The 11,786-nt window shown below is 33.5% G+C and overlaps 1 long non-coding RNA gene across 1 annotated transcript; it reads left to right on the forward strand.

Moving 5' to 3' along the window:
- The first annotated feature begins 7,083 nt into the window (after positions 1–7,083).
- On the forward strand, positions 7,084–9,055 carry LOC148781942 (uncharacterized). Its single transcript, XR_016055919.1, has 2 exons — positions 7,084–7,306; positions 7,726–9,055. It is a non-coding gene; the product is annotated as an uncharacterized LOC148781942 (long non-coding RNA).
- The last annotated feature ends 2,731 nt before the right edge of the window (positions 9,056–11,786 follow it).

Genomic DNA, 11,786 nt, shown 5'->3' on the forward strand with positions numbered 1-11,786 from the left:
GCATTATCCCATGCCTCATATTCACAGAGAAGTTCCTCTATGGCACCTTGTTCAGGGTTTTGCTTAATGGTAGTTAGGTGTTCAAGAGTGCCTTGCTTGTTTAGAAGGTATTATAGTTTCCTATGCCACATAGTAAAATTTCTTCCACTCAACTTTTTGCCTTTAGTGGGATCTACGATTACATTTTTAGAAGCCATTCTAAGTTCAAGAAAAAAATTGTACCAATTACTATGGATGTCTGATGATTTGTTTGATCCATGATTGTACTAAGAGTATCATTTTTACGTTAGTTAATTGTTTAAGTCTTGATATGAAAATTTCGTGTGGCCACATTTAGCTCTTGCTTGTAATCAATACCAAGTTTCTTTATTGGATCTAGCATCTCAAATACCTCACAATTTGCAAGCACTCCCACAAAAAATGACTTTATATGCAGAGCCTTAAAACGCCAAAAAAATGAGTAGGGCATGCCATGCATGGCTTAGCATACGATGCCTATAAAAATTAGGTAGCGATGACACTCATGGTCAATGAGATATCAACTTGCATAGCCCATGCATAAGGCTGACAACTCCTAAATGCATAAGGCCTGCATGACTATGTGGTCAGTACATAAGATAATATCGTGCACATGCCCATGGTCTTAATAGAACCATCATGTGCACTTTGTAACATCATAAGCTAACCATAGCCAAGCCTTCAAAAGTAAGGCGTGAATGTTAATGCAGACACAATTGAGAACATGGTTCCGTGATGGCTCTGATACCAAGGTTGGAATTAACTGATCCAACGACTGAAGCGGAAGCAAAATAAACAACTGGGAACTGAGCATCATACTTGAGTGCTTGTAAAACATTTTTGGTGAACTAATATAGAAAGGAATGATCAACTCATGTAGGCAAGTTCAACAACTATTAGAATTGCAGAAATCAATTCCACACTGCAAATCCCGAGCGAGGTGAAGGCTCACGAACACTCTCACAAATGCTATCTGAGGAGCAGTCCAAGCTCGACTCTCTCATACACAACTCTATCTCTTAGGGTTGAGCCTCTCATAAGATCTCAAATGGGAGAGAGATTGTACTCTCTCTCTCGAGAGGAGCTCTCACACCTTTCTCGTGTGTGTTATTGTGTATGGAGTGCTCCACCCCTTCCCTTTTTATAATGAGAAAAAGCTCTCTCATTCATGTGGGAGTAACTTCTTCATGAATGGACACCCTAATGGTGCATGGTGCATGTCATTTATGAGAGGGTAACCCCTACATGAAGAGGTTAAACTTCTCCCCACCTCCTTCTCATGAAGTAACGTAAGTCTCTTTATAAAGGGAGTGTAGTCCACTTGGGTGTTCCCTTACACTAGGGATGTACCCTCATATCTACAAAAAGAATAAAAGCGACAGTCACTCTAAACGAGTTTCCACTTTCTGTTTATGGTTTTGAAGCTCAATAAATAATGCAAGTCTGATGATTTGAGGAGAAACAAAATTAACAACGAAAAAATAAATTCAATATAGTTTGTTCTTTATCTCAAATTTTCTTTTTAAATTCATGATGGCAGTGGTTGAGATGATCAACTTGCAAAATTTGAAACCAAATTTATCTCTAAGATGAGATTTTGGAAGGGAACTGCATTTGAATAGGTGCAACAAAACCTTACCCTTCGAAAACTGCAACTAATTGAATATGAATCAACATCAATCAAAATGAGAAACAATACCGGAATTTGTTAAAAACAATTACCATATATATGAGGAACATTTGGAGGGAAATAACAAAAGGGTGTTTTGAAGGAGAAAACTATGGAGATTGATTGGTTTTCGACACACAAGGAGTGCAACTTTATTCCTAAACACCAGGTTACTCAAAATCTATTTGAAGTTGCCAACCTTAAGAATCGACTTAATAGTGGACAAGCTAGTTAGGTACCACCGCAACATGACAGTTTCAAACTTAATTTTGATAGTAGCTTGTTGGGGAATCTTGGGCCTGCTGGTTTTAGTGGACTCATATAAGAGATTATACTCTCGTTCTAAGGGCCAAGTGGAGTATCCATGGTAAATGAGACGGAAAAAAGAGGATTTGCTAGAAGGACTGAGATTACTCTCACGACTAAATGTGGAGGGAGATTCTGGTAATATTATTGCATGGGCTAAAGGGGAGATGAAACCATGAAGATTGAACCCCTCTTTGATGAGATTTCTTCTTTTTGGCTTTAGGCTCTTTTGAGCTCCTCTATTGTTTTCGAGAGACTAATTCTGAAGCAAATTCTTTTCCTAAGGATGGTGTACACCAATCATTGTTGGTTGTAACTTCTTACGAAGATTAACATTTTTTTTTTAAAAAAAGAAAAAAACAACAATTACCATAGCTTATAAGTGCCATGCGATAGATAAAACACTTCTTAAGTGTGGGAGGATATGCAATGACATACACCATATTAATTTTTATATAATGCTGATCATCGTGCACCATATTCAGTTTTATATAATGCTGATCATGCACCATCTTCACTTTTATATGTTGATGATAATCGTGCACCATCTTCCATTTATATAATGATGATAATCATGACTATACTATTACCATGACCACATGGTTATAGAATACTTACGTAGTTACCCCTCATATCGAAAGCATATAAAATAACCATCCTTTTCTCATCAAAAGTTTAGGCTCCGAAAGTACGTGGCTGAATTCAAAATTATAAGAATCATCGGTGAAAATGACTAGAATATGATATACATTGAAATGTCATGCTTTTTACATACTTTAACTATGCTTCTCAAATATTCTTTTTCATAACATACTTCCATTGTGAATAGGCATTATAAATGTCCTCATTTTTTATTTGAACTTGCTCATTTCATACTTCCAAGTTAGATGATTTTAATTTGCAATCGACTTCATTTAATCCTAGAACATTGGAGGAGATTGAATGTAAGTTGATTATAAGCTCTTTTCATCTTCAAATTTTATAATATTTTAATGAGATTTCATCAATATAAGATGATTAGTTAATAAATTCAATATTTTACTGGCCTACTTAGAAAAGTTAATATTTTATTTTTGCTAGTAGAATTACACATATGTTGCACGTTATACAATAAACGATCATATAAATATTGATGTAAAAATGCAACGGATGATATGTAGATGCGCAATAAGTGGTCACGTCATATGCTTTTTAAAACAAAAATATATAGAATGGTATATAATTACTAATAACAAAAATGAAAATGACATGTGCATCATAGTGTATTCCGTAGTGATTAGGCGAAATTATCAAACAAAAGCTCCCAGAAAATATGTATAAATTACAATAGAGTGAAATTATCAAACAAAAGCTCCCGGAAAATATATATAAATTACAATAGAGTGAGACGACTAAAACCAAACCTAAAATTGCTTTTGCATAATCAAAATATCTATATATAAGACCAACAAGTATTATAAAAAAAAAAGAGTACAAAACATTAACGTCAATGGAAAATAATCAAAACAAAAAGAAAACAACAGTTATTTTACAAAATTTATTACTTCAGATAAATGAATATTATTGGTAAGATTAGAATCAAATTTGTTTGTTAGAAATGAATGCCCACATTCATCCTTATGATGAATAGCACATATAATCATATATCTGGCAATAAATAATACAAATACAATTGAACCATTGAAAGATAATATAGCACATAATTATATAGACAATAATTATACAATATATGATAAAATAGATAATATAGCACTTAATAGTTTTATTTTCCCTTTCTCTTTGATAAATTGTTTCCTGGTTTCTTCTAGGGGAAGGGTAAAAGGAAAGCTCTTGTATGATTTTCTAAGTCTCATATTTTTCGTCTCTATTAAATAAGCTCTAGGGGACAGCTCTCAAATTCGGGAAAGCTATTTATTTTTCTATCTCTATCTTTTGTTTGAATCTGTTTGTGAATCCGCACATTGCTGAATCTGTTGTGTGAATCCACACATTGCTCATGTTCTTTAATAGTCTTGTTGTGTTAATCCGCACCTTAATCTGTGGTGTGAATCCGCACATTGCTCATGTTCTTTGATAGTCCTGTTGTGTTAATCCGCATATTACTTATGTTCATATTACTTCTGTTTTTTAATAGTCCTACGTGCGAATTTTGATGATGGGTGCTTTGTTATTTAGAGCGAGATATTAGAGTTATTTATGTATGTTATTTAGAGCGAAATATTGAACTTAGTGATCTGCTTATTGTTGAGTATAGAGAAAGGTTTGGGTGTAAGAAAAGGTTTCTATGATGATGGATGCACTGCTTATTGCTGATGTTTATTGAGTATGGGGAAAGGTTTCTATACTTTTTATAGAAGATGTACGCTTCCCCTACCATCCAGCCATTCAATTTTGATTGAGAAGGCTATTTACCATTTGATTTTAGATCTGACATCTTAAAGTATTTTCTTTTTATTGTTTTTTAGACAAATTGTAAAAATATAAAATTTCGTACGTGGCATCTTGTCATTGGGGCGCAGCTATAAAAAATATTAAAAAATCGATAAAATATAATGATCAAAATACCCCTTGCATAGGTATTTTGGTCATATTGAAAATATTTTTTATATATATTTTTTCTAGTGTGAGTTTAATAGAGGATTGGACGTATAAAATTTGGTGTCAAAATAGTTTATAAAAAAAAAATTTAAAAATAAAATAGTATAGACATAATGGACGATTCGACCAAAGGACGTATATAAGTTTTATGCTAGTATAGAAAGCTTGCCCTTGAGTATAATCTATAAATTGCTTAGAGTTCTTTATTTGTGTGATTGCTTATGTTCTTTGAGTATAATCTAAAATTTTTTTATTAGTCCTACGTACTTGTTTTAATCATCTTAGTGAGTTCTGTTATTTAGAGTGAGATATTGGAGTTCTTTATATGTGCTATTATTTAGAGCGAGTTCTTTATGTATGTGAATCTGCTGTTCATATTCGAGTACAATCTAATGCCTCACTTGCTCATTTCTTTCATTTTGTCAGCCGTTTTTTTGTGTGTTTATTATCATTAAATAAACAATTTTCTTTAAAGTGCAAGTATCCTTTTCTCCACCATTAGAATGGCTCTCAAAATTTCATAAAAAAAAATAGCAATGGAATTATATACTTATGTGACCAGATTGTTTATAATGTGCATAGGCACATTGCTCAGTCAAACAAACAAAGGGATAGAGAGGTGCTAAGAGACGTGTTTTAGATCCGGACGAGTTCCGATAGGGGTGGCCATGTATCGGGTTGGGTTTGAGTCGATCTCGGCCTTGACCCGACCTGACTAGGTTTCACTTGGACCTAGACCTAACCCGAAGCCAGGTTGGATCTAAGCGACTCCGATCCAAACCTAACCTGGACCCCGGTCAAGTCCAAGTCATTTGGACTCAGACCCAGACCCACCTTGGACTTGGATCTAGAATTTTTTTTTAAAATAATAATATATATATATATATATATATATATATATATATATATATATATATATATATATATATATATATATATATATATATATATATATATATATATATATATATATATATATATATATGAGTAATAATCATATAGGACCCTCCCCTACCCATGTGTGTAGGACTCCAAATGATCACTATTAAATTTGGCATGGATCCTTAGAAAAGTTATCACATAGGTATGGGATTTGACTTTTTTAGAGATCCGTGCCAAATTATAGATCGGGCTGGGTTGACCTAGACTTGACCCAACCCGATAGGGTCCATGCCAGATCTGACTCGGCTCAAGTCCAAGCCATTTGGACCTAAACCTGAGTCACTGGGTTCAAAACATGAAACCACATTTCTCAACAGTGCACTTTACTTTGATTGTTTAGAGCCTCGGCTCTATACAAATGGTACACGAAATAGTCAAAAGAATGAATTTTGAGTGGTATGGTTTGCATAAGGTTGCAACCTTAAACAATCAAATTAAGGTGCACCTTTAAACTTTATCATAAGATATAATTTTGGTGTTGCAAGTTCTTAGGATGGTGCAAGAATATATTTTTTATCTTTAATTATAAATTTTCAACTCTAAAAATAGTTCAAATCAAGCAAATCTATCTTAATGAAATCTTTTTTCTCTATATCTATAAATCTCGATGTCGAGATGATCAATTGCATTTTTTCCAATATCAAAACAACTTTTTTTTTTTTTTTTTAAGATTTTATAAGTGCACCGTAATTACATTTTAAGTTGCCAACTTTATATAAACTTCTTCACTTTGGTATTGCCCTCGTATCATTTTTACGGTTATCAGTAAAGGTAGGGCCCTAGACCATCCATCTTAGTTATAAATAAAGATGAAGCTCCGGACCGTCCATCTTAGTTATAAATAAAGGTGAAGCTCGGGACCGTCCATCTAAGTGGTGGATGCATGTGAGTTTAAAGGGAAAGTGCTGTAGGAGTAAGGGACTTGCCATTTAAGATGGAATTAAAAGCAAAGGACCTGGACATTTCATAAACTAGATGGAGTAAAAATAAAAAAAAATATAAATATAAATAAAAAGAGTCCGAAATAGTCACTTTAGGGCGTATTTGATAACAAGAAGTTAGAAGAGGAAGAAGGACCTTTACCTATTACTGTTCATGTTATGTGTTTATAAAATGATAACTCCTTTTTACTGTTCACATTCCCACATTTTAGGCTGAAGTAAAGTTATATGGTAAGCCATAGAACTTGAAAATATAACTTTTTATTTTGTCCATGATATATATATATTATATTATATTTATATAATAGATATTTATAATATTATATAATAAAAATATATATTAATAGAATAAATATAGAATACAATGTACAATATACTAAATTATTTTATATAAATATATGTTATGTAATAAAATAAATAAAAAATACATTATTGTGTTTTATATATATATATATATTAAAAATAAATATAAAATGTTGTATATCATATATTATAGTATGTTATAAATATTATATATTTCTATTTAAATTATTATCTATGTAAATATAAATATAAGATATTTACCATATATCCTAAGAGTTATCAAACACACAAACTATGAACTTCTTAACTTCTCAGGGAGGTTATCAAACACAAAAATTATGAACTTTTTAATTAACTTTTAATTTCCAATTTTTTTAGTAACTTCCAATTTCCAGTTCATGTTCTTGCTTCTTGTTATCAAACACAACAAATATGAGGTTGTATGTGCATAAATCAACAGGTCGAAGCAGCTCGAACCAAGGTACAACATTTGGACCTCATTCTGGGTTCGGTCCAAAGGCATTCTTGGGTCAGTCCACTTTAGACCTAACCGTTATTGGGTTCTATGGGTTCTAGAGCACAATTATTGGGTTCTAGAGCACAGTTTATTTTGTCGAATCCAAAGTAATCATTTAGCACAATTCTAAAAAAGTTATCATCTAAGTGAGGGATTTTATTTTTTTTAAAGATCTGTATCAAATTTAATAGTGATCTTTTGAGGTCTACATGGTTATGGGAGCGTCTCACAAGGTTATTTCTCTATGAGTAATGATCCTATGAGACCCTGCCATGCCTATGTGTATAGGACCCAACAGTTGAGATTCGTTCAACGCGAGAGACACGCCTATGTGTATAGGACCCAACAGTTGAGATTCGTTCAACGCGAGAGACGGTGATGCCTATATCTTTCAGTTCATCTGCCCTCTCTCAGTTGATTTCTATTTGCAGGAGGAACCCGTGCCTGTTTGCTGATTTCTATTCGTAGTCGTACCTCTTTCATCAGAGCATCAGACCATTTGGATTTGCCCCTGAAAACAGGGGAAGCTATGCTCTTCGATGATTTCTATCTGCAGCCGTGCCCTTTAGCTGATTTCTATTTGCAGTTGTGCCTCTCTCTCATGAGATCATTTGTATTTGCCTGTGAAAACAGGTGCTTTTTGCTGATTTCTATTCGCAGCTGTGCCCCTTCGCTGATTTCTGATTTCTATTCGCAGCTGTGCCCCTTCGCTGATTTCTATTTGCAGTCGTGCCTCTCTCTCATCAGAGCATTTGGATTTGGATTTGCCTGTGAAAACTCCTTTGCTAATTTCCATTTGCAGCAGTGCCTCTCTCTCATCAGAGCATTTTGATTTGCCTGTGAAAACAAGAGGGCATTTCGATTTGCCAGTCGTGCCTCTTCGCTGATTTCTATTTGCAGTCGTGCCTTTCTCTCTCATCAGACCATTTCGATTTCCTTCTCTTCTATTGGTATTTTATTCATGGAGTCTACTTTATTCTAGACCATTTCAATTTCCTTCTACTTTTAAGGTATTTTTCTTCTATTGATATTTGATTCATGGAGTCTACTTCTCTAGGTTATTATGGATTTATAGATTTCTTTCTAGGTTATTATGGATTTATAGATTTCTTTCTACTTTTAAGGTATTTTTCTTCTATTGATATTTGATTCATGGAGTCTACTTCTCTAGGTTCTATGGGGTCTACTTCTCTAGGTTATTCTACACTCGTAGATGCTATGCGGTCATGCGACAATTTCTTTTTGTTTTATGCCATAGAGTACCCCAACCATTCTTGTTAGTGTTTTTTTGGATTCCATGTTGTTTGTACGTTCTTGTGGTTGGATGTGTTATTTTGATCTACCTCTTCTAATAGAAACTCTTCTGGTTAAGCAAAATCGATAAAATCTTTTGTATTCAGAGTTGGGGTTTTTGTATTCAGAGTTAGGGTTTCAATGTTATTTTTCCTTCGCTCTCTCCAACCAGATTATTTTGTTTTTTTTGTTGTTGTTTTTTTGGCACATATATAATTTACTGTTTTTTTGTTGTTGTTTTTTGGCATATGTGCTCATATCTGTTCTGTAAATTAAGATTCGACTGTGAGGATGAGGATGTAAAATGAGATGCAGACCCAAAATAAGATTCGACTCTTAGCTATCAATTTTATTCTAAGACCTGATTTACCAATTTTAAAAGTTGAAAATCTAAATTGCTACCAATTTCTAGTTCCCAGTGAGCACTATTTGGGGCTTAATACAGCTGAATTTTAGGTTTGTGCTTCAGATTTTAAGTGGAGATTAAATGTTTTTTTTTTTTTTTTTTTTGCACATATGCACATATGGTTACATAAAGAATCGTCAATTTTGTATAGTTCAATATTGAATCATTTGCTAGTGTAGATGCATTGCTCTGTAAACCTTGATCCTTGAAGGGTTATTTCCTTTGCTGTATTTCTATTTCCATGGCTCCACTTGAGGGCTGTGGCTCCACTTGATGGTTGGATTAATTATTTTACTTCTGTAGATGACCTTGTTCTATAGCATAGGTTATAATTGCTAATGCAAACGCTTTTTTTTTTTTAGCTTTTCATCATGGATCTTAAGTTTTTGAACCAATATTGTAATATGGATTACATAATATAGTTCAATGATGAATCATCAGAGATCTCATGGGAGAATGATCAATTTGTTTTGTTGGCCCATCTCATGGATGCAATTGCCTCAAGAACTGGGATCCTTTTGGTTGTCACCATAATTTATCAATACTTTGAGACCTTTGATAAGTAGAGAGCTCGCTCGGCTTCTTCGTATCTGTTTTGTGATAATTCTTGCTTATTTATTGTAGCTTGGATCTTATAGACAAAGAAAATTATGACAGTGTCAGTGTTTCACTCTATTCTGTCTTTAAATCTATGTTCTATGCTATTTGGCATTCATATCTGCCACCTTTTGTAATATGTCATCTAATGATAGAAACAGTTAAATGCATGAAGTGTGCTACTGAATCACTCCTTGTACGTAGAAGCTACTTCCTGCTCACACATTGTCATGGTACAAGGTGTGGATTTTGTTACCTTTTTGTGTACTATATGTATTTGGGGTTCAACCTCCTGGCTTAGTGGTCAAAGCATAAGGGCTTCAGCACTATGATCATTAAATCCTTTGTTTCTTTTATTTTCTTTTTTTTAGAAAACAAATAACTCTTCCTCATAGTGGTGGTTCTTATACTTTGATTCTTTGAAAATAGCATTACAACTATGATGTGAGAAGTTACAATTGACTTCAAATTTCCTCGGCTTGCATTTTTTTTAGTTGATGAGCATTTCGTTTGGAATAAGTGATTTTTCTAGAATAAATATAGATAAACAGATTTTGCATATTTTAGTTGATGACCTTTTGTTTGGATTAAATTCTTTTATAACAGAAATATAGATGGCAAAAGCATGAAAAGTGAAATAAGATAAGGGAGATACCATCAACTGACTTATCATCATTGTCATAATCTTAACTACAACCAGTTGATGCCACCCTCTAGTGCTTTAACTTCAAACCACAAGGACTAAAGAGTGGCCAAGACTTTAAGGGACTTCACCGAGGCCATCCAACTTGTGCCAGAGACTCAAACGAGTTAATAACTTTTCTCTCAAGTTCTAAGACAACATTAAGAGAGAGACACCATCTTAATCTCAAGAACTAAGACAAGATCGACAAGATAAAGGCAAAATTGAGAGACAATATTTATTGCATGATAAGATCGGCAAGACCATCTCAAGAATTGAGACAAAATTGAGAGAGGGAGAGTCCTGATGATAAGAGGGGAAGACAAGATTAAGAGAGAAGTCTGACCATGCAGTAAAATTTGTAATTTAAAAACTAAAAAATTTGCTCATAATGGAGAAAATTATGGGAAAGAAATCACAGTTGAGTTGGAAGTTCAAAACCAGCAATAGAGAAAAGAAATCATTCACACTAGGCTGCACTTAGACTCATTACTCATCACACTCTCTCTCTCTAAGATCTTTGGAATATCACATTCACAATTTTCAAAAGTGAGTAACATAGAGAGAGAGAGATTGCAATCTCACTCTCTCTGCCGATGAGAGAGAGAGAGGGAGAGAGTAGAATCCTACAACTACAACATGAATATTTTTGTTACTTTCAACTACAAGAACCATAATAGGAGAATGAGTTAGAATTCTACAATGGGAATAATTATATTAGTAAAAAGGCAACCCCAAAAACCTATCACATCATTTCGAATAAGGATTACAAAAATAAAAAAGATGAGCGCAAGCAAGCACATATTTATTATACATAAAAAATGCAAAAGTTGTTACAAATGTCCAAAGGCACTTAGTAAGAATTGTTGCAAACGCCCCATTGCACCGAGTATCGTATTCTGGCCAACACTTCTTTCTTCATCTTCTGATTCATTCATCGGAATCCTCTGTTGTGTATTGTGATTCCTTAAATTGACATTTTTCACAACAGTAACATAGCACCATTGGAATAACCCACATAATAGACACTTATGGTATATCCTGTTCGGGTTATTTGGGCTTGCCGATGCTTTCGTAACACAATCTATATTGTACTTTGGGCATTGTCAAGGTATATATCCTTGATTACTTGTAGAATGAGATGACATTGTTAGGGCCTACAATAATCGCATCAGAACCACATTATGAAAGACTAAATAAGTATGTACTTCAAGCACATCATAACATATTGCAAATATGTCAATGAACATAGTACATTTAAAATGTAAAGATCATGACAAATTGCGAATGCAAAGCTAAATATGGAAATATTTATTGATTTCATCTATAGAAGCAAAAGAATTATATCAGTCAACAAGTGGAACCATGGAAATAAAAATACATCAAAGGAAATAACCCTTCAAGAATCAAGGTTTACATAGCAATGTGCCTACACTAGCAAATGATTCAATATTGAACTATACAAAATTGACCACTTTTGATATAATCAAAGTATTACACTAACAAGGTCATCT

This window comes from Amborella trichopoda, chromosome 5, assembly GCF_054954075.1.
Source record: "Amborella trichopoda isolate Santa Cruz 75 chromosome 5, AtrichopodaSantaCruz75HAP2 v2.0, whole genome shotgun sequence".
Taxonomy (NCBI): Eukaryota; Viridiplantae; Streptophyta; class Magnoliopsida; order Amborellales; family Amborellaceae; genus Amborella; species Amborella trichopoda.